A 22,556-nucleotide genomic window follows, 5' to 3' on the forward strand; every position below is an offset into this window, starting at 1 on the left:
ATAGCATAAAATAGTAAAAGAGTGCTTAAAATCGAGACCCTAATTCGGTAACCTTAATCTGGGACGTTTGAAGTACGTGCTAAAAAAACCGAGTCACGATTGACGTTTTTCGAAACTTTTTTGGGGAATCATAAGGCCGGATATTTTAGAATATAATTTCGAAGAAACGGAGTGCAAAAAACAATTAAAGAGTGCTGAAAGTCGAGACCCTAATTCAGAAACCTTAATCTGGGACGTTTGAAGTACGTGCTAAAAAATGGAGTCACGGTCGATGTTTTTCGAAACCTTTGTGGCGAATCATTAGGACTGATGGTTTAGAATCGAATTTCGAAGAAACGGATAGCATAAAACAGTAAAAGAGTGCTTAAAATCGAAAACCTAATTTTGTAACCTTAATCTGGGACGTTTGAAGTACGTGCTAAAAAAACCGAGTCACCGTCGACGTTTTTCGAAACTTTTTTGGGGAAACATAAGGCTGGATATTTTCGAATATAATTTCTTAGAAACGGAGTGCATAAAACAATTAAAGAGTGCTGAAAATCGAGACCCTAATTCGGAAACCTTAATCTGGGACGTTTGAAGTATGTGCTAGAAAATGGAGTCACGATCGATGTTTTTCGAAACTTTTGTGGCGAATCATTAGGACTTATGATTTAGAATCGAATTTCGAAGAAATGGATAGCATAAAACTGTAAAAGAGTGCTTAAAATCGAGACCCTAATTCGGTAACCTTAATATGGGACGTTTGAAGTACGTGCTAAGAAAACCGAGTCACCGTCGACGTTTTTCGAAACTTTTTTGGGGAAACATAAGGTTGGATATTTTCGAATATAATTTCTTAGAAACGGAGTGCATAAAACAATTAAAGAGTGCTGAAAATCGAGACCCTAATTCGGAAACCTTAATCTGGGACGTTTGAAGTACGTGCTAAAAAATGGAGTCACGGTCGATGTTTTTCGAAACTTTTGTGGCGAATCATTAGGACTGATGATTTAGAATCGAATTTCGAAGAAACGGATAGCATAAAACAGTAAAAGAGTGCTGAAAATCAGGACCCTAATTCGGTAACCTTAATCTTGGACGTTTGAAGTACGTGCTAAAAAAACCGAGTCACGGATGACGTTTTTCGAAACTTCTTTGGGGAATCATGAGGCCGAATATTTTAGAATATAATTTCGAAGAAACGGAGTGCATTAAACCATTAAAGAGTGCTGAAAATCGAGACCCTAATTTGGAAACCTTAATCTTGCACGTTTGTAGTACGTGCTAAAAAATGGAGTCACGGTCGATGTTTTTCGAAACTTTTGTGGCAAATCATAAGGACTGATGATTTAGACTCGAATTTCGAAGAAACAGATAGCATAAAACAGTAAAAGAGTGCTTAAAATCGAGACCCTAATTCGGTAACCTTAATCTGGGACGTTTGAAGTACGTGCTAAAAAAACCGAGTCACGGTCGACGTTTTTCGAAACTTTTTTGGGGAATCATAAGGCCGGATATTTTAGAATATAATTTCGAAGAAATGTAGTGCATAAAACAATTAAAGAGTGCTGAAAATCGAGACCCTAATTCGGAAACCTTAATCTGGAACGTTTGAAGTACGTGCTAAAAAATGGAGTCACGGTCGATGTTTTTCGCAACATTTGTGGCGAATCATCAGGACTGATGATTGAGAATCGAATTTCGAAGAAACGGATAGCATAAAATAGTAAAAGAGTGCTTAAAATCGAGACCCTAATTCGGTAACCTTAATCTGGGACGTTTGAAGTACGTGCTAAAAAAACCGAGTCACGATTGACGTTTTTCGAAACTTTTTTGGGGAATCATAAGGCCGGATATTTTAGAATATAATTTCGAAGAAATGGAGTGCATAAAACAATTAAAGAGTGCTGAAAATCGAGACCCTAATTCGGAAACCTTAATCTGGGACGTTTGAAGTACGTGCTAAAAAATTGAGTCACGGCCTAAGCTTTTCGAAACTTTTGTGGCGAATCATTAGGAGTGATGATTTAGAATCGAATTTCGAAGAAACGGATAGCATAAAACAGTAAAAGAGTGCTTAAAATCGAAAACCTAATTTTGTAACATTAATCTGGGACGTTTGAAGTACGTGCTAAAAAAACCGAGTCACGGTCGACGTTTTTCGAAACTTTTTTGGGGAAACATAAAGCTGGATATTTTAGAATATAATTTCTAAGAAACGGAGTGCATAAAACAATTAAAGAGGGTTGAAAATCGAGACCCTAATTCGGTAACCTTAATCTGGGACGTTTGATGTACGTGCTAAAAAATGGAGTCACGGTCGAAGTTTTTCGAAACTTTTGTGGCGAATCATTAGGAGTGATGATTTAGAATCGAATTTCGAAGAAACGGATAGCATAAAACACTAAAAGAGTGCTTAAAATCGAAAACCTAATTTTGTAACCTTAATCTGGCCCGTTTGAAGTACGTGCTAAAAAAACCAAGTCACGGTCGACGTTTTTTGAAACTTTTTTGGGGAATCATAAGGCCGGATATTTAAGAATATAATTTCGAAGAAACTGAGTGCATAAAACAATTGAAGAGTGCTGAAACTCGAGACCCTAATTTGAAAACCTTAATCTTGGAAGTTTGAAGTACGTGCTAAAAGAATCGAGTCACTGTCGACGTTTTTCGAAACTTTTTTCGGGAAACATAAGGCTGGATATTTTAGAATATAATTTCTAAGAAACAGAGTTCTTAAAACAATTAAAGAGTGCTGAAAATCGAGACCCTAATTCGGAAACCTTAATCTGGGACGTTTGAAGTACGTGCTAAAAAATGGAGTCACGCTCGATGTTTTCCGAAACTTTTGTGGCGAATCATTAGTTCTGATGATTTAGAATCGAATTTCGAAGAAACGGATAGCACAAAACTGTAAAAGAGTGCTTAAAATCGAGACCCTAATTCGGTAACCTTAATCTGGGATGTTTGAAGTACGTGCTAAAAAAACCGAGTCACGGTCGACGTTTTTCGAAACTTTTTTGGGGAATCATAAGGCCGGATATTTTCGAATATAATTTCGAAGAAACGGAGTGCATAAAACAATTAAAGAGTGCTGAAAATCGAGACCCTAATTCGAAAACCTTAATCTTGGAAGTTTGAAGTACGTGCTAAAAAAACAGAGTCACGGACGATGTTTTTCGAAACATTTGTTCGGAATCTTTAGGCCAGATGTTTAGAATAGAATTTTGAAGAAACAGAGTGAATAAAAGAGTAAAAGAGTGCTTAAAATCGAGACCCTAATTCGGAAACCTAAACAGAGTCACGGTCGATGTTTTTCGAAACTTTTTTGGGGAAACATAAGGCCGGATATTTTAGAATAGAATTTAGAAGAAACGGAGTTCATAAAAGAGTAAAAGAGTGCTTAAAATCGAGACCCTAATTGGGAAACCTTAATCTGGGACGTTTGAAGTACGTGCTAAAAAAACCGAGTCACGGTCGACGTTTTTTGAAACTTTTTTGGGGAATCATAAGGCCGGATATTTTAGAATATAATTTGGAAGAAACGGAGTGCATAAAACTATTAAAGAGTGCTGAAAATCGAGACCCTAATTCGGAAACCTTAATCTGGGACGTTTGAAGTACGTGCTAAAAAGACCGAGTCACGGTCGACGTTTTTCGAAACTTTTTTGGGCAATCATAAGGCCGGATATTTTAGAATATAATTTCGAAGAAACGGAGTGCATAAAACAATTAAAGAGTGCTGAAAATCGAGACCCTAATTCGGAAACCTTAATCTGGGACGTTTGAAGTACATGCTAAAAAATTGAGTCACGGTCGATGTTTTTTGAAACTTTTGTGGCGAATTATTAGGACTGATGATTTAGAATCGAATTTCGAAGAAACGGACATCATTAAACAGTAAAAGAGTGCTGAAAATCGAGAACCTAATTCGGTAACCTTATCTGGGACGTTTGAAGTACGTGCTAAAAAATGGAGTCACGGTCGAAGTTTTTCGAAACTTTTGTGGCGAATCATTAGGACTGATGACTTAGAATCGAATTTCGAAGAAACGGATACCATAAAACATAAAAGAGTGCTTAAAATCGAAAACCTAATTATTTAACCTTAATCTGGGACGTTTAAAGTACGTGCTAAAAAATGGAGTCATGGTCGAAGTTTTTCGAAACTTTTGTGGCGAATCATTAGGACTGATGACTTAGACTCGAATTTCGAAGAAACAGATAGCATAAAACAGTAAAAGAGTGCTTAAAATCGAGACCCTAAATCGGTAACCTTAATCTGGGACGTTTGAAGTACGTGCTAAAAAAACAGAGTCACGGTCGATGTTTTTCGAAACTTTTTAGGGGAAACATAAGGCCGGATATTTTAGAATGTAATTTCTAAGAAACGGAGTGCATAAAACAATTAAAGAGTGCTGAAAATCGAGACCCTAATTCGGAATCCATAATCTGGGACGTTTGAAGTACGTGCTAAAAAATGGAGTCACGGTCAATGTTTTTCGAAACTTTTGTGGCGAATCATTAGGACTAATGATTTAGAATCGAATTTCGAAGAAACGGATAGCATATAACAGTAAAAGAGTGCTTAAAATCGAAAACCTAATTCGGTAACCTTAATCTGGGACGTTTGAACTACGTGCTAAAAAAACCAAGTCACGGTCGACGTTTTTCGAAACTTTTGTGGCGAATCATTAAGACTGATGATTTAGAATCGAATTTCGAAGAAACGGATAGCATAAAACAGTAAAAGAGTGCTTAAAATCGAAAACCTAATTTTGTAACCTTAATCTGGGACGTTTGAAGTACGTGCAAAAAAAACCGAGTAACGTTCGACGTTTTTCGAAACTTTTTTGGGGAATCATCAGGCCGAATATTTTAGAATATAATTTCGAGGAAACGGAGTGCATAAAACTATTAAAGAGTGCTGAAAATCGAGACCCTAATTCGGAAACCTTAATCTGGGACGTTTGAAGTACGTGCTAAAAAAACCGAGTCACGGTCGACGTTTTTCGAAACTTTTTTGGGGAATCATAAGGCCGGATATTTTAGAATATAATTTCGAAGAAACGGAGTGCATAAAACAATTAAAGAGTGCTGAAAATCGAGACCCTAATTCGGAAACCTTAATCTGGGACGTTTGAAGTACGTGCTAAAAAATTGAGTCACGGTCGATGTTTTTCGAAACTTTTGTGGCGAATCATTAGGACTGATAATTAGAATCGAATTTCGAAGAAACGGATCGCATAAAACAGTAAAAGACTGCTTAAAATCGAGACCCTAATTCGGTAACCTTAATCTGGGACGTTTGAAGTACGTGCTAAAAAATGGAGTAACGGTCGAAGTTTTTCGAAACTTTTGTGGCGAATCATTAAGACTGATGATTTAGAATCGAATTTCGAAGAAACGAATATCATAAAACAGTAAAAGAGTGCTTGAAATCGAAAACCTAATTTTGTAACCTTAATCTGGGACGTTTGAAGTACGTGCTAAAAAAACCGAGTAACGTTCGATGTTTTTCGAAACTTTTTTTTGGAATCATAAGGCCGGATATTTTAGAATATAATTTCGAAGAAACGGAGTGCATAAAACTATTAAAGAGTGCTGAAAATCGAGACCCTAATTCGGAAACCTTAATCTGGGACGTTTGAAGTACGTGCTAGAAAATGGAGTCACGATCGATGTTTTTCGAAACTTTTGTGGCGAATCATTAGGACTTATGATTTAGAATCGAATTTCGAAGAAATGGATAGCATAAAACTGTAAAAGAGTGCTTAAAATCGAGACCCTAATTCGGTAACCTTAATATGGGACGTTTGAAGTACGTGCTAAAAAAACAGAGTCACGGTCGACGTTTTTCGAAACTTTTTTGGGGAATCATAAGGCCGGATATTTTAGAATATAATTTCGAAGAAACGGAGTGCATAAAACAATTAAAGAGTGCTGAAAATCGAGACCCTAATTCGGAAACCTTAATCTGGGACGTTTGAAGTACGTGCTAAAAAATTGAGTCACGGTCGATGTTTTTCGAAACTTTTGTGGCGAATCATTAGGACTGATAATTAGAATCGAATTTCGAAGAAACGGATCGCATAAAACAGTAAAAGACTGCTTAAAATCGAGACCCTAATTCGGTAACCTTAATCTGGGACGTTTGAAGTACGTGCTAAAAAATGGAGTCACGGTCGAAGTTTTTCGAAACTTTTGTGGCGAATCATTAAGACTGATGATTTAGAATCGAATTTCGAAGAAACGAATATCATAAAACAGTAAAAGAGTGCTTGAAATCGAAAACCTAATTTTGTAACCTTAATCTGGGACGTTTGAAGTACGTGCTAAAAAAACCGAGTAACGTTCGATGTTTTTCGAAACTTTTTTTTGGAATCATAAGGCCGGATATTTTAGAATATAATTTCGAAGAAACGGAGTGCATAAAACTATTAAAGAGTGCTGAAAATCGAGACCCTAATTCGGAAACCTTAATCTGGGACGTTTGAAGTACGTGCTAAAAAAACCGAGTCACGGTCGACGTTTGTCGAAACTTTTTTGGGGAATCATAAGGCCGGATATTTTAGAATATAATTTCGAAGAAACGGAGTGCATAAAACAATTAAAGAGTGCTGAAAATCGAGACCCTAATTCGGAAACCTTAATCTGGGACGTTTGAAGTACGTGCTAAAAAATGGAGTCACGGTCGATGTTTTTCGAAACTTTTGTGGCGAATCATTAGGACTGATGATTTAGAATCGAATTTCGAAGAAACGGATAGCATAAAACAGTAAAAGAGTGCTTAGAATCGAGACCCTAATTCGGTAACCTTAATCTGGGACGTTTGAAGTACGTGCTAAAAAATGGAGTAACGGTCGAAGTTTTTCGAAACTTTTGTGGCGAATCATTAGGACTGAGTACTTAGAATCGAATTTCAAAGAAACGGATACCTTAAAACAGTAAAAGAGTGCTTAAAATCGAAAACCTAATTATTTAACCTTAATCTGGGACGTTTGGAGTACGTGCTAAAAAATTGAGTCATGGTCGAAGTTTTTCGAAACTTTTGTGGCGAATCATTAGGACTGATGACGTAGACTCGAATTTCGAAGAAACGGATAGCATAAAACAGTAAAAGAGTGCTTAAAATCGAAAACCTAATTTTGTAACCTTAATCTGGGACGTTTGAAGTACGTGCTAAAAAAACCGAGTCACCGTCGACGTTTTTCGAAACTTTTTTGGGGAAACATAAGGCCGGATATTTTAGAATGTAATTTCTAAGAAACGGAGTGCATAAAACAATTAAATAGTGCTGAAAATCGAGACCCTAATTTGGAAACCTTAATCTGGGACGTTTGAAGTACGTGAAAAAAATGAAGTCACGGTCGATGTTTTTCGAAACTTTTGTTGCGAATTTAGAATCGAATTTCGAAGAAACGGATAGCATAAAACAGTAAAAGAGTGCTTAAAATCGAGACCCTAATTCGGAAACCTTAATCTTGGACGTTTGAAGTACGTTCTAAAAAAACCGAGTCACGGACGACGTTTTTCGAAACTTTTGTTGGGAATCATTAGGCCGAATTATTTAGAATAGAATTTCGAAGAAACGGAGTGCATAAAACAGAAAAAGAGTAATTAAAATCGAGAACCTAATTCAGAAACCCAAATTTGGGACGTTTGAAGTCCGTGCTAAAAAACATGAGTCACGGTTCACAATTTTTGAAACTTTTGTGGCGAATCATTAGGCCTGATGATTTAGAATCGAAGAGACGGAGTGCATAAAAGAGTAAAAGAGTGCTTCAAATCGAGACCCTAATTTGGAAACCATAATCTGGGACGTTTGAAGTACGTGCTAAAAAAACCGAGTCACGGTCGATGTTTTTCGAAACTTTTGTGGCGAATCATTAGTACTGATGATTTAGAATCTAATTTCGAAGAAACGGATAGCATAAAACAGTAAAAGAGTGCTTAAAATCGAGACCCTAATTCGGAAACCATAATCTGGGACGTTTGAAGTACGTTCTAAAAAAACCGAGTCACGGACGACGTTTTTCGAAACTTTTGTTGGGAATCATTAGGCCGAATGATTTAGAATAGAATTTCGAAGAAACGGAGTGCATAAAACAGAAAAAGAGTAATTAAAATCGAGAACCTAATTCAGAAACCCAAATCTGGGACGTTTGAAGTCCGTGCTAAAAAACATGAGTCACGGTTCACGATTTTTGAAACTTTTGTGGCGAATCATTAGGCCTGATGATTTAGAATCGAAGAGACGGAGTGCATAAAAGAGTAAAAGAGTGCTTCAAATCGAGACCCTAATTTGGAAACCTTAATCTGGGACGTTTGAAGTACATGCTAAAAAAATGGACTCACGTTCGATGTTTTTCGAAACTTTTGTGGCGAATCATTAGTACTGATGATTTAGAATCGAATTTCGAAGAAACGGATAGCATAAAACAGTAAAAGAGTGCTTAAAATCGAGACCCTAATTCGGAAACCTTAATCTGGGACGTTTGAAGTACGTTCTAAAAAAACCGAGTCACGGACGACGTTTTTCGAAACTTTTGTTGGGAATCATTAGGCCGAATGATTTAGAATATAATTTCGAAGAAACGGAGTGCATAAAAAAGAAAAAGAGTAATTAAAATCGAGAACCTAATTCAGAAACCCAAATCTGGGACGTTTGAAGTCCGTGCTAAAAAACATGAGTCACGGTTCACGATTTTTGAAACTTTTGTGGCGAATCATTAGGCCTGATGATTTAGAATCGAAGAGACGGAGTGCATAAAAGAGTAAAAGAGTGCTTCAAATCGAGACCCTAATTTGGAAACCTTAATCTGGGACGTTTGAAGTACATGCTAAAAAAATGGACTCACGTTCGATGTTTTTCGAAACTTTTGTGGCGAATCATTAGTACTGATGATTTAGAATCGAATTTCGAAGAAACGGATAGCATAAAACAGTAAAAGAGTGCTTAAAATTGAGACCCTAATTCGGAAACCTTAATCTGGGACGTTTGAAGTACGTTCTAAAAAAACCGAGTCACGGACGACGTTTTTCGAAACTTTTGTTGAGAATCATTAGGCCGAATGATTTAGAATATAATTTCGAAGAAACGGAGTGCATAAAAAAGAAAAAGAGTAATTAAAATCGAGAACCTAATTCAGAAACCCAAATCTGGGACCTTTGAAGTCCGTGCTAAAAAACATGAGTCACGGTTCACGATTTTTGAAACTTTTGTGGCGAATCATTAGGCCTGATGATTTAGAATCGAAGAGACGGAGTGCATAAAAGAGTAAAAGAATGCTTCAAATCGAGACCCTAATTTGGAAACCATAATCTGGGACGTTTGAAGTACGTGCTAAAAAAACCGAGTCACGGTCGATGTTTTTCGAAACTTTTGTGGCGAATCATTAGTACTGATGATTTAGAATCGAATTTCGAAGAAACGGATAGCATAAAACAGTAAAAGAGTGCTTAAAATCGAGACCCTAATTCGGAAATCTTAATCTGGGACATTTGAAGTACGTTCTAAAAAAACCGAGTCACGGACGACGTTTTTCGAAACTTTTGTTGGGAATCATTAGGCCGAATGATTTAGAATAGAATTTCGAAGAAACGGAGTGCATAAAACAGAAAAAGAGTAATTAAAATCGAGAACCTAATTCAGAAACCCAAATCTGGGACGTTTGAAGTCCGTGCTAAAAAACATGAGTCACGGTTCACGATTTTTGAAACTTTTGTGGCGAATCATTAGGCCTGATGATTTAGAATCGAAGAGACGGAGTGCATAAAAGAGTAAAAGAGTGCTTCAAATCGAGACCCTAATTTGGAAACCATAATCTGGGACGTTTGAAGTACGTGCTAAAAAAACCGAGTCACGGTCGATGTTTTTCGAAACTTTTATGGCGAATCATTAGTACTGATGATTTAGAATCGAATTTCGAAGAAACGGATAGCATAAAACAGTAAAAGAGTGCTTAAAATCGAGACCCTAATTCGGAAACCTTAATCTGGGACGTTTGAAGTACGTTCTAAAAAAACCGAGTCACGGACGACGTTTTTCGAAACTTTTGTTGGGAATCATTAGGCCGAATGATTTAGAATATAATTTCGAAGAAACGGAGTGCATAAAAAAGAAAAAGAGTAATTAAAATCGAGAACCTAATTCAGAAACCCAAATCTGGGACGTTTGAAGTCCGTGCTAAAAAACATGAGTCACGGTTCACGATTTTTGAAACTTTTGTGGCGAATCATTAGGCCTGATGATTTAGAATCGAAGAGACGGAGTGCATAAAAGAGTAAAAGAGTGCTTCAAATCGAGACCCTAATTTGGAAACCATAATCTGGGACGTTTGAAGTACGTGCTAAAAAAACCGAGTCACGGTCGATGTTTTTCGAAACTTTTGTGGCGAATCATTAGTACTGATGATTTAGAATCGAATTTCGAAGAAACGGATAGCATAAAACAGTAAAAGAGTGCTTAAAATCGAGACCCTAATTCGGAAATCTTAATCTGGGAGGTTTGAAGTACGTTCTAAAAAAACCGAGTCACGGACGACGTTTTTCGAAACTTTTGTTGGGAATCATTAGGCCGAATGATTTAGAATAGAATTTCGAAGAAACGGAGTGCATAAAACAGAAAAAGAGTAATTAAAATCGAGAACCTAATTCAGAAACCCAAATCTGGGACGTTTGAAGTCCGTGCTAAAAAACATGAGTCACGGTTCACGATTTTTGAAACTTTTGTGGCGAATCATTAGGCCTGATGATTTAGAATCGAAGAGACGGAGTGCATAAAAGAGTAAAAGAGTGCTTCAAATCGAGACCCTAATTTGGAAACCATAATCTGGGACGTTTGAAGTACGTGCTAAAAAAACCGAGTCACGGTCGATGTTTTTCGAAACTTTTATGGCGAATCATTAGTACTGATGATTTAGAATCGAATTTCGAAGAAACGGATAGCATAAAACAGTAAAAGAGTGCTTAAAATCGAGACCCTAATTCGGAAACCTTAATCTGGGACGTTTGAAGTACGTTCTAAAAAAACCGAGTCACGGACGACGTTTTTCGAAACTTTTGTTGGGAATCATTAGGCCGAATGATTTAGAATATAATTTCGAAGAAACGGAGTGCATAAAAAAGAAAAAGAGTAATTAAAATCGAGAACCTAATTCAGAAACCCAAATCTGGGACGTTTGAAGTCCGTGCTAAAAAACATGAGTCACGGTTCACGATTTTTGAAACTTTTGTGGCGAATCATTAGGCCTGATGATTTAGAATCGAAGAGACGGAGTGCATAAAAGAGTAAAAGAGTGCTTCAAATCGAGACCCTAATTTGGAAACCATAATCTGGGACGTTTGAAGTACGTGCTAAAAAAACCGAGTCACGGTCGATGTTTTTCGAAACTTTTGTGGCGAATCATTAGTACTGATGATTTAGAATCGAATTTCGAAGAAACGGATAGCATAAAACAGTAAAAGAGTGCTTAAAATCGAGACCCTAATTCGGAAATCTTAATCTGGGAGGTTTGAAGTACGTTCTAAAAAAACCGAGTCACGGACGACGTTTTTCGAAACTTTTGTTGGGAATCATTAGGCCGAATGATTTAGAATAGAATTTCGAAGAAACGGAGTGCATAAAACAGAAAAAGAGTAATTAAAATCGAGAACCTAATTCAGAAACCCAAATCTGGGACGTTTGAAGTCCGTGCTAAAAAACATGAGTCACGGTTCACGATTTTTGAAACTTTTGTGGCGAATCATTAGGCCTGATGATTTAGAATCGTAGAGACGGAGTGCATAAAAGAGTAAAAGAGTGCTTCAAATCGAGACCCTAATTTGGAAACCTTAATCTGGGACGTTTGAAGTACGTGCTAATAAAACCGAGTCACGGTCGATGTTTTTCGAAACTTTTGTGGCGAATCATTAGTACTGATGATTTAGAATCGAATTTCGAAGAAACGGATAGCATAAAACAGTAAAAGAGTGCTTAAAATCGAGACCCTAATTCGGAAACCTTAATCTGGGACGTTTGAAGTACGTTCTAAAAAAATCGAGTCACGGACGACGTTTTTCGAAACTTTTGTTGGGAATCATTAGGCCGAATGATTTAGAATAGAATTTCGAAGAAACGGAGTGCATAAAACAGAAAAAGAGTAATTAAAATCGAGAACCTAATTCAGAAACCCAAATCTGGGACGTTTGAAGTCCGTGCTAAAAAACATGAGTCACGGTTCACGATTTTTGAAACTTTTGTGGCGAATCATTAGGCCTGATGATTTAGAATCGAAGAGACGGAGTGCATAAAAGAGTAAAAGAGTGCTTCAAATCGAGACCCTAATTTGGAAACCATAATCTGGGACGTTTGAAGTACGTGCTAAAAAAACCGAGTCACGGTCGATGTTTTTCGAAACTTTTGTGGCGAATCATTAGTACTGATGATTTAGAATCGAATTTCGAAGAAACGGATAGCATAAAACAGTAAAAGAGTGCTTAAAATCGAGACCCTAATTCGGAAACCTTAATCTGGGACGTTTGAAGTACGTTCTAAAAAAATCGAGTCACGGACGACGTTTTTCGAAACTTTTGTTGGGAATCATTAGGCCGAATGATTTAGAATAGAATTTCGAAGAAACGGAGTGCATAAAACAGAAAAAGAGTAATTAAAATCGAGAACCTAATTCAGAAACCCAAATCTGGGACGTTTGAAGTCCGTGCTAAAAAACATGAGTCACGGTTCACGATTTTTGAAACTTTTGTGGCGAATCATTAGGCCTGATGATTTAGAATCGAAGAGACGGAGTGCATAAAAGAGTAAAAGAGTGCTTCAAATCGAGACCCTAATTTGGAAACCATAATCTGGGACGTTTGAAGTACGTGCTAAAAAAACCGAGTCACGGTCGATGTTTTTCGAAACTTTTGTGGCGAATCATTAGTACTGATGATTTAGAATCGAATTTCGAAGAAACGGATAGCATAAAACAGTAAAAGAGTGCTTAAAATCGAGACCCTAATTCGGAAACCTTAATCTTGGACGTTTGAAGTACGTTCTAAAAAAACCGAGTCACGGACGACGTTTTTCGAAACTTTTGTTGGGAATCATTAGGCCGAATTATTTAGAATAGAATTTCGAAGAAACGGAGTGCATAAAACAGAAAAAGAGTAATTAAAATCGAGAACCTAATTCAGAAACCCAAATTTGGGACGTTTGAAGTCCGTGCTAAAAAACATGAGTCACGGTTCACGATTTTTGAAACTTTTGTGGCGAATCATTAGGCCTGATGATTTAGAATCGAAGAGACGGAGTGCATAAAAGAGTAAAAGAGTGCTTCAAATCGAGACCCTAATTTGGAAACCATAATCTGGGACGTTTGAAGTACGTGCTAAAAAAACCGAGTCACGGTCGATGTTTTTCGAAACTTTTGTGGCGAATCATTAGTACTGATGATTTAGAATCGAATTTCGAAGAAACGGATAGCATAAAACAGTAAAAGAGTGCTTAAAATCGAGACCCTAATTCGGAAATCTTAATCTGGGACGTTTGAAGTACGTTCTAAAAAAACCGAGTCACGGACGACGTTTTTCGAAACTTTTGTTGGGAATCATTAGGCCGAATGAGAAACGGAGTGCATAAAACAGAAAAAGAGTAATTAAAATCGAGAACCTAATTCAGAAACCCAAATCTGGGACGTTTGAAGTCCGTGCTAAAAAACATGAGTCACGGTTCACGATTTTTGAAACTTTTGTGGCGAATCATTAGGCCTGATGATTTAGAATCGAAGAGACGGAGTGCATAAAAGAGTAAAAGAATGCTTCAAATCGAGACCCTAATTTGGAAACGATAATCTGGGACGTTTGAAGTACGTGCTAAAAAAACCGAGTCACGGTCGATGTTTTTCGAAACTTTTGTGGCGAATCATTAGTACTGATGATTTATAATCGAATTTCGAAGAAACGGATAGCATAAAACAGTAAAAGAGTGCTTAAAATCGAGACCCTAATTCGGAAATCTTAATCTGGGACATTTGAAGTACGTTCTAAAAAAACCGAGTCACGGACGACGTTTTTCGAAACTTTTGTTGGGAATCATTAGGCCGAATGATTTAGAATAGAATTTCGAAGAAACGGAGTGCATAAAACAGAAAAAGAGTAATTAAAATCGAGAACCTAATTCAGAAACCCAAATCTGGGACGTTTGAAGTCCGTGCTAAAAAACATGAGTCACGGTTCACGATTTTTGAAACTTTTGTGGCGAATCATTAGGCCTGATGATTTAGAATCGAAGAGACGGAGTGCATAAAAGAGTAAAAGAGTGCTTCAAATCGAGACCCTAATTTGGAAACCATAATCTGGGACGTTTGAAGTACGTGCTAAAAAAACCGAGTCACGGTCGATGTTTTTCGAAACTTTTATGGCGAATCATTAGTACTGATGATTTAGAATCGAATTTCGAAGAAACGGATAGCATAAAACAGTAAAAGAGTGCTTAAAATCGAGACCCTAATTCGGAAACCTTAATCTGGGACGTTTGAAGTACGTTCTAAAAAAACCGAGTCACGGACGACGTTTTTCGAAACTTTTGTTGGGAATCATTAGGCCGAATGATTTAGAATAGAATTTCGAAGAAACGGAGTGCATAAAACAAAAAAAGAGTAATTAAAATCGAGAACCTAATTCAGAAACCCAAATCTGGGACGTTTGAAGTCCGTGCTAAAAAACATGAGTCACGGTTCACGATTTTTGAAACTTTTGTGGCGAATCATTAGGCCTGATGATTTAGAATCGAAGAGACGGAGTGCATAAAAGAGTAAAAGAGTGCTTCAAATCGAGACCCTAATTTGGAAACCTTAATCTGGGACGTTTGAAGTACATGCTAAAAAAATGGACTCACGTTCGATGTTTTTCGAAACTTTTGTGGCGAATCATTAGTACTGATGATTTAGAATCGAATTTCGAAGAAACGGATAGCATAAAACAGTAAAAGAGTGCTTAAAATCGAGACCCTAATTCGGAAACCTTAATCTGGGACGTTTGAAGTACGTTCTAAAAAAACCGAGTCACGGACGACGTTTTTCGAAACTTTTGTTGGGAATCATTAGGCCGAATGATTTAGAATATAATTTCGAAGAAACGGAGTGCATAAAAAAGAAAAAGAGTAATTAAAATCGAGAACCTAATTCAGAAACCCAAATCTGGGACGTTTGAAGTCCGTGCTAAAAAACATGAGTCACGGTTCACGATTTTTGAAACTTTTGTGGCGAATCATTAGGCCTGATGATTTAGAATCGAAGAGACGGAGTGCATAAAACAGTAAAAGAGTGCTTCAAATCGAGACCCTAATTCGGAAACCTTTGTCTGGGACGTTTGAAGTACGTGCTAAAAAATGGAGTCACGGTCGATGTTTTTCGAAACTTTTGTGGCGAATCATTAGTACTGATGATTTAGAATCGAATTTCGAAGAAACGGATAGCATAAAACAGTAAAAGAGTGCTTAAAATCGAGACCCTAATTCGGAAACCTTAATCTGGGACGTTTGAAGTACGTTCTAAAAAAACGGAGTCACGGTCGACGTTTTTCGAAACTTTTTTGGGGAATCATTCGGCCGAATGATTTAGAATAGAATTTCGAAGAAACGGAGTGCATAAAACAGAAAAAGAGTAATTAAAATCGAGAACCTAATTCAGAAACCCAAATCTGGGACGTTTGAAGTCCGTGCTAAAAAACATGAGTCACGGTTCACGATTTTTGAAACTTTTGTGGCGAATCATTAGGCCTGATGATTTAGAATCGAAGAGACGGAGTGCATAAAAGAGTAAAAGAGTGCTTCAAATCGAGACCCTAATTTGGAAACCATAATCTGGGACGTTTGAAGTACGTGCTAAAAAAACCGAGTCACGGTCGATGTTTTTCGAAACTTTTGTGGCGAGTCATTAGTACTGATGATTTAAAATCGAATTTCAAAGAAACGGATAGCATAAAACAGTAAAAGAGTGCTTAAAATCGAGACCCTAATTCGGAAACCTTAATCTGGGACGTTTGAAGTACGTTCTAAAAAAACGGAGTCACGGTCGACGTACTTCGAAACTTTTTTGGGGAATCATTCGGCCGAATGATTTAGAATAGAATTTCGAAGAAACGGAGTGCATAAAACAGAAAAAGAGTAATTAAAATCGAGAACCTAATTCAGAAACCCAAATCTGGGACGTTTGAAGTCCGTGCTAAAAAACATGAGTCACGGTTCACGATTTTTGAAACTTTTGTGGCGAATCATTAGGCCTGATGATTTAGAATCGAAGAGACGGAGTGCATAAAAGAGTAAAAGAATGCTTCAAATCGAGACCCTAATTTGGAAACCATAATCTGGGACGTTTGAAGTACGTGCTAAAAAAACCGAGTCACGGTCGATGTTTTTCGAAACTTTTGTGGCGAATCATTAGTACTGATGATTTAGAATCGAATTTCGAAGAAACGGATAGCATAAAACAGTAAAAGAGTGCTTAAAATCGAGACCCTAATTGGGAAATCTTAATCTGGGACATTTGAAGTACGTTCTAAAAAAACCGAGTCACGGACGACGTTTTTCGAAACTTTTGTTGGGAATCATTAGGCCGAATGATTTAGAATAGAATTTCGAAGAAACGGAGTGCATAAAACAGAAAAAGAGTAATTAAAATCGAGAACCTAATTCAGAAACCCAAATCTGGGACGTTTGAAGTCCGTGCTAAAAAACATGAGTCACGGTTCACGATTTTTGAAACTTTTGTGGCGAATCATTAGGCCTGATGATTTAGAATCGAAGAGACGGAGTGCATAAAAGAGTAAAAGAGTGCTTCAAATCGAGACCCTAATTTGGAAACCTTAATCTGGGACGTTTGAAGTACGTGCTAAAAAAATGGACTCACGTTCGATGTTTTTCGAAACTTTTGTGGCGAATCATTAGTACTGATGATTTAGAATCGAATTTCGAAGAAACGGATAGCATAAAACAGTAAAAGAGTGCTTAAAATCGAGACCCTAATTCGGAAACCTTAATCTGGGACGTTTGAAGTACGTTCTAAAAAAACCGAGTCACGGACGACGTTTTTCGAAACTTTTGTTGAGAATCATTAGGCCGAATGATTTAGAATATAATTTCGAAGAAACGGAGTGCATAAAAAAGAAAAAGAGTAATTAAAATCGAGAACCTAATTCAGAAACCCAAATCTGGGACGTTTGACGTCCGTGCTAAAAAACATGAGTCACGGTTCACGATTTTTGAAACTTTCGTGGCGAATCATTAGGCCTGATGATTTAGAATCGAAGAGACGGAGTGCATAAAAGAGTAAAAGAGTGCTTCAAATCGAGACCCTAATTTGGAAACCATAATCTGGGACGTTTGAAGTACGTGCTAAAAAAACCGAGTCACGGTCGATGTTTTTCGAAACTTTTGTGGCGAATCATTAGTACTGATGATTTAGAATCGAATTTCGAAGAAACGGATAGCATAAAACAGTAAAAGAGTGCTTAAAATCGAGACCCTAATTCGGAAATCTTAATCTGGGACGTTTGAAGTACGTTCTAAAAAAACCGAGTCACGGACGACGTTTTTCGAAACTTTTGTTGGGAATCATTAGGCCGAATGATTTAGAATAGAATTTCGAAGAAACGGAGTGCATAAAACAGAAAAAGAGTAATTAAAATCGAGAACCTAATTCAGAAACCCAAATCTGGGACGTTTGAAGTCCGTGCTAAAAAACATGAGTCACGGTTCACGATTTTTGAAACTTTTGTGGCGAATCATTAGGCCTGATGATTTAGAATCGAAGAGACGGAGTGCATAAAAGAGTAAAAGAGTGCTTCAAATCGAGACCCTAATTCGGAAACCTTAATCTGGGACGTTTGAAGTACGTGCTAATAAAACCGAGTCACGGTCGATGTTTTTCGAAACTTTTGTGGCGAATCATTAGTACTGATGATTTAGAATCGAATTTCGAAGAAACGGATAGCATAAAACAGTAAAAGAATGCTTAAAATCGAGACCCTAATTCGGAAACCTTAATCTGGGACGTTTGAAGTACGTTCTAAAAAAACCGAGTCACGGACGACGTGTTTCGAAACTTTTGTTGGGAATCATTAGGCCGAATGATTTAGAATATAATTTCGAAGAAACGGAGTGCATAAAAAAGAAAAAGAGTAATTAAAATCGAGAACCTAATTCAGAAACCCAAATCTGGGACGTTTGAAGTCCGTGCTAAAAAACATGAGTCACGGTTCACGATTTTTGAAACTTTTGTGGCGAATCATTAGGCCTGATGATTTAGAATCGAAGAGACGGAGTGCATAAAAGAGTAAAAGAGTGCTTCAAATCGAGACCCTAATTTGGAAACCATAATCTGGGACGTTTGAAGTACGTGCTAAAAAAACCGAGTCACGGTCGATGTTTTTCGAAACTTTTGTGGCGAATCATTAGTACTGATGATTTAGAATCGAATTTCGAAGAAACGGATAGCATAAAACAGTAAAAGAGTGCTTAAAATCGAGACCCTAATTCGGAAATCTTAATCTGGGACGTTTGAAGTACGTTCTAAAAAAACCGAGTCACGGACGACGTTTTTCGAAACTTTTGTTGGGAATCATTAGGCCGAATGATTTAGAATAGAATTTCGAAGAAACGGAGTGCATAAAACAGAAAAAGAGTAATTAAAATCGAGAACCTAATTCTGAAACCCAAATCTGGGACGTTTGAAGTCCGTGCTAAAAAACATGAGTCACGGTTCACGATTTTTGAAACTTTTGTGGCGAATCATTAGGCCTGATGATTTAGAATCGAAGAGACGGAGTGCATAAAAGAGTAAAAGAGTGCTTCAAATCGAGACCCTAATTCGGAAACCTTAATCTGGGACGTTTGAAGTACGTGCTAATAAAACCGAGTCACGGTCGATGTTTTTCGAAACTTTTGTGGCGAATCATTAGTACTGATGATTTAGAATCGAATTTCGAAGAAACGGATAGCATAAAACAGTAAAAGAATGCTTAAAATCGAGACCCTAATTCGGAAACCTTAATCTGGGACGTTTGAAGTACGTTCTAAAAAAACCGAGTCACGGACGACGTGTTTCGAAACTTTTGTTGGGAATCATTAGGCCGAATGATTTAGAATAGAATTTCGAAGAAACGGAGTGCATAAAACAGAAAAAGAGTAATTAAAATCGAGAACCTAATTTAGAAACCCAAATCTGGGACGTTTGAAGTCCGTGCTAAAAAACATGAGTCACGGTTCACGATTTTTGAAACTTTTGTGGCGAATCATTAGGCCTGATGATTTAGAATCGAAGAGACGGAGTGCATAAAAGAGTAAAAGAGTGCTTCAAATCGAGACCCTAATTTGGAAACCATAATCTGGGACGTTTGAAGTACGTGCTAAAAAAACCGAGTCACGGTCGATGTTTTTCGAAACTTTTGTGGCGAATCATTAGTACTGATGATTTAGAATCGAATTTCGAAGAAACGGATAGCATAAAACAGTAAAAGAGTGCTTAAAATCGAGACCCTAATTCGGAAACCTTAATCTGGGACGTTTGAAGTACGTTCTAAAAAAACCGAGTCACGGACGACGTTTTTCGAAACTTTTGTTGGGAATCATTAGGCCGAATGATTTAGAATATAATTTCGAAGAAACGGAGTGCATAAAAAAGAAAAAGAGTAATTAAAATCGAGAACCTAATTCAGAAACCCAAATCTGGGACGTTTGAAGTCCGTGCTAAAAAACATGAGTCACGGTTCACGATTTTTGAAACTTTTGTGGCGAATCATTAGGCCTGATGATTTAGAATCGAAGAGACGGAGTGCATAAAACAGTAAAAGAGTGCTTCAAATCGAGACCCTAATTCGGAAACCTTTGTCTGGGACGTTTGAAGTACGTGCTAAAAAATGGAGTCACGGTCGATGTTTTTCGAAACTTTTGTGGCGAATCATTAGTACTGATGATTTAGAATCGAATTTCGAAGAAACGGATAGCATAAAACAGTAAAAGAGTGCTTAAAATCGAGACCCTAATTCGGAAACCTTAATCTGGGACGTTTGAAGTACGTTCTAAAAAAACGGAGTCACGGTCGACGTTTTTCGAAACTTTTTTGGGGAATCATTCGGCCGAATGATTTAGAATAGAATTTCGAAGAAACGGAGTGCATAAAACAGAAAAAGAGTAATTAAAATCGAGAACCTAATTCAGAAACCCAAATCTGGGACGTTTGAAGTCCGTGCTAAAAAACATGAGTCACGGTTCACGATTTTTGAAACTTTTGTGGCGAATCATTAGGCCTGATGATTTAGAATCGAAGAGACGGAGTGCATAAAAGAGTAAAAGAGTGCTTCAAATCGAGACCCTAATTTGGAAACCATAATCTGGGACGTTTGAAGTACGTGCTAAAAAAACCGAGTCACGGTCGATGTTTTTCGAAACTTTTGTGGCGAGTCATTAGTACTGATGATTTAGAATCGAATTTCAAAGAAACGGATAGCATAAAACAGTAAAAGAGTGCTTAAAATCGAGACCCTAATTCGGAAACCTTAATCTGGGACGTTTGAAGTACGTTCTAAAAAAACGGAGTCACGGTCGACGTTTTTCGAAACTTTTTTGGGGAATCATTCGGCCGAATGATTTAGAATAGAATTTCGAAGAAACGGAGTGCATAAAACAGAAAAAGAGTAATTAAAATCGAGAACCTAATTCAGAAACCCAAATCTGGGACGTTTGAAGTCCGTGCTAAAAAACATGAGTCACGGTTCACGATTTTTGAAACTTTTGTGGCGAATCATTAGGCCTGATGATTTAGAATCGAAGAGACGGAGTGCATAAAAGAGTAAAAGAATGCTTCAAATCGAGACCCTAATTTGGAAACCATAATCTGGGACGTTTGAAGTACGTGCTAAAAAAACCGAGTCACGGTCGATGTTTTTCGAAACTTTTGTGGCGAATCATTAGTACTGATGATTTAGAATCGAATTTCGAAGAAACGGATAGCATAAAACAGTAAAAGAGTGCTTAAAATCGAGACCCTAATTCGGAAACCTTAATCTGGGACGTTTGAAGTACGTTCTAAAAAAACCGAGTCACGGACGACGTTTTTCGAAACTTTTGTTGGGAATCATTAGGCCGAATGATTTAGAATAGAATTTCGAAGAAACGGAGTGCATAAAACAATTAAAGAGTGCTGAAAATCGAGACCCTAATTCGGAAACCTTAATATTGGACGTTTGAAGTACGTGCTACAAAAACAGTGTCACGGACGACGTTTTTCGAAACTTTTGTTGGGAATCATTAGGCCGGATGTTTAGAATAGAATTTAGAAGAAACGGAGTGCATAAAAGAGTAAAAGGGTGCTTAAAATCGAGACCCTAATTCGGAAACCTTTGTCTGGGACGTTTGAAGTACGTGCTAAAAAATGGAGTCACGGTCGATGTTTTTCGAAACTTTTGTGGCGAATCATTAGTACTGATGATTTAGAATCGAATTTCGAAGAAACGGATAGCATAAAACAGTAAAAGAGTGCTTAAAATCGAGACCCTAATTCGGAAACCTTAATCTGGAACGTTTGAAGTACGTTCTAAAAAAACGGAGTCACGGTCGACGTTTTTCGAAACTTTTTTGGGGAATCATTCGGCCGAATGATTTAGAATAGAATTTCGAAGAAACGGAGTGCATAAAACAGAAAAAGAGTAATTAAAATCGAGAACCTAATTCAGAAACCCAAATCTGGGACGTTTGAAGTCCGTGCTAAAAAACATGAGTCACGGTTCACGATTTTTGAAACTTTTGTGGCGAATCATTAGGCCTGATGATTTAGAATCGAAGAGACGGAGTGCATAAAAGAGTAAAAGAATGCTTCAAATCGAGACCCTAATTTGGAAACCATAATCTGGGACGTTTGAAGTACGTGCTAAAAAAACCGAGTCACGGTCGATGTTTTTCGAAACTTTTGTGGCGAATCATTAGTACTGATGATTTAGAATCGAATTTCGAAGAAACGGATAGCATAAAACAGTAAAAGAGTGCTTAAAATCGAGACCCTAATTCGGAAATCTTAATCTGGGACATTTGAAGTACGTTCTAAAAAAACCGAGTCACGGACGACGTTTTTCGAAACTTTTGTTGGGAATCATTAGGCCGAATGATTTAGAATAGAATTTCGAAGAAACGGAGTGCATAAAACAGAAAAAGAGTAATTAAAATCGAGAACCTAATTCAGAAACCCAAATCTGGGAAGTTTGAAGTCCGTGCTAAAAAACATGAGTCACGGTTCACGATTTTTGAAACTTTTGTGGCGAATCATTAGGCCTGATGATTTAGAATCGAAGAGACGGAGTGCATAAAAGAGTAAAAGAGTGCTTCAAATCGAGACCCTAATTTGGAAACCTTAATCTGGGACGTTTGAAGTACATGCTAAAAAAACCGAGTCACGTTCGATGTTTTTCGAAACTTTTGTGGCGAATCATTAGTACTGATGATTTAGAATCGAATTTCGAAGAAACGGATAGCATAAAACAGTAAAAGAGTGCTTAAAATCGAGACCCTAATTCGGAAACCTTAATCTGGGACGTTTGAAGTAC

This window comes from Cucurbita pepo, chromosome 5, assembly GCF_057944985.1.
Source record: "Cucurbita pepo subsp. pepo isolate OVF chromosome 5, ASM5794498v1, whole genome shotgun sequence".
Taxonomy (NCBI): Eukaryota; Viridiplantae; Streptophyta; class Magnoliopsida; order Cucurbitales; family Cucurbitaceae; genus Cucurbita; species Cucurbita pepo.